The sequence below is a fragment of the Atractosteus spatula genome, chromosome 10, assembly GCF_055471065.1.
Source record: "Atractosteus spatula isolate fAtrSpa1 chromosome 10, fAtrSpa1.hap1, whole genome shotgun sequence".
NCBI classification, from domain to species: Eukaryota; Metazoa; Chordata; class Actinopteri; order Semionotiformes; family Lepisosteidae; genus Atractosteus; species Atractosteus spatula.
In genome coordinates, this window is record NC_142715.1 from 21,338,715 (window position 1) to 21,340,678 (window position 1,964).

A 1,964-nucleotide genomic window follows, 5' to 3' on the forward strand; every position below is an offset into this window, starting at 1 on the left:
GACAGGAATTACACTTTGCTCACGTCACGCATGGAATGGCGAGGCTACTTGTTCCAATATTATCTAGTCACACGTCATATGGTGCCGATTCCTGGTTCTCATTTAAGAAAGAGCACTGCAAACACAGTAAACAGTGCAAAACGTGTGATGACAGAAGTCTTTCCCCCCCTTTGTCTAAAGCAGAACACAGCGGAGTCATGCCGAGGGTTGTGAGATCAAGATTTCAGTGGAGCACTGTCGTCTACGTCTTTAGCTACATGAGTTGGACATCCTCTTGTACACGGAAAGCAGATTGAGATCCTCTGACATGAAAAGTGCCAGATAAAAGCCATTTCTCATCCTTTCTCTTAGTGGTGGAGCTATCGCATGTAAATGAGGCAACTTGCAAGGCGAGCAGGCTCGGTGCACACCGAACGCAGATGTCTCAGAGCAGTTGAGACGTGTCCAAGTGGCTGTCAAAGGACGGCACTTTGCCGGCGCCGTGGCTTAGTTGGCTAAAGCGCCTGTCTAGTAAACAGGAGATCCTGGGTCCGATTCCCAGCGGTGCCTTTCTTCCTGTCTTACTGTACAGAATTTATCCTTACGGGCAAATCCCATGCCTTTTAATTCAGGTGAATGCAAGTGTTCGTTTCCTTTCTGGAACAACTTGTTTTGAAAGAAATCTATACAGCTTGCGAAAGATGAAACACAAATCTTGCTTATCAGTGAAGTGAATTGTATGAGAAACAGGAGGAATCTTTTCTCTCCTATGGAGCATGAGCTGAATCAGGAATGAGACATTTCGTGTGTTTGTGCATATGTCAACGCATGACCTACATCGTGTAGTGGTTTGATGGGTTTACTGAGACAATTATTAATTGTAGCAGTAATCACAAGGTTGTTCGTTGGGGCTTTTAGAAAATCAATCGTCAGAACAACTAACAACGCACACACACGGGTTCAATACACGAGATACATTTATTAATATAAACTGTGCACCAAACATATACTAGTCTGCCTGGATACGAGCGGCAGACCTTACTGTGAGGGTTATCAATATACAAGGTATATAATCTCGAAGAGATGCAAACACAAAGAGATACACAACAGAGAATATATGTCAATATATATCGTTCGGTTACCAAATCGCTAATCAGTGTTATTACCCACTGTTACTCTAAACTCGGAAGTAAATACATTACTCATGAATTAAATTGATAACAACTTGTGTTGAGGTACAATTAAATTCTCGAGACGCAATGTAGAACATGGGGTTTACTTATCCACTGTGTTTGGATTTGGAATTTCCCGGCACGAACACCAAACCAGCTGACAGGCTCTGTTGCAGCCTCTGTTGCAGCGGTTGTCCAATGGGCGTTGTGTCGGCCTCCTCTGGCTACTGGCCAACCAGTCGAGGTGCAGCTCGGAGTAGGACGGGCGGAGGAATCTAACTGCGGCGCGCAGGGCAGTCGTTGCTCCGAGGGGATCTACCAGCAGTCCAGCTGGCTAGTAGAAAGTCTCTATGCACAGAGTGTGACCGCGAGTCTTCACAAGTCACTCTTTTGCCTGGGAAGAAACTGGTTCGTTCCCGGTCCAGCGCTGCTTCTGAATAAGCTATTCAGGTTGTCGACGAGGGTCCAACTGTAGGCTGCCGTTGATCAAGCGGAGCATTCACGTTGGTAGAATTCTGAGTACATACGGGATCCTCGGCCTCGCGCTTAGAACAAAGTCCAAGTCCCTTTGCAGACAACAGCAGTTGTCACGTGATTGTCTCTGAGGATGCGCGAAAATGGCCAAGGAGAGCCCAGAACTGAGCTTGCGCTCCCTTTTTGATCAAGACCCAGATGTGTGCTGCTTGGTTGAGAGTTTGGCGGGCATTGGAGACCCACGTGGTATTACCAGTCCCTGATTGGTTGGTCAAGGTGAGATATAAGTCACTTACTCTTGACACTTAGCAATGCAGTCCAGATGTCCATTCGGCACTC

General features: G+C 46.5%; 1 non-coding gene across 1 annotated transcript; it reads left to right on the forward strand.

Moving 5' to 3' along the window:
• The first annotated feature begins 475 nt into the window (after positions 1 to 475).
• On the forward strand, positions 476 to 549 carry trnat-agu (transfer RNA threonine (anticodon AGU)). Its single transcript has one exon. It is a non-coding gene; the product is annotated as a tRNA-Thr (tRNA).
• The last annotated feature ends 1,415 nt before the right edge of the window (positions 550 to 1,964 follow it).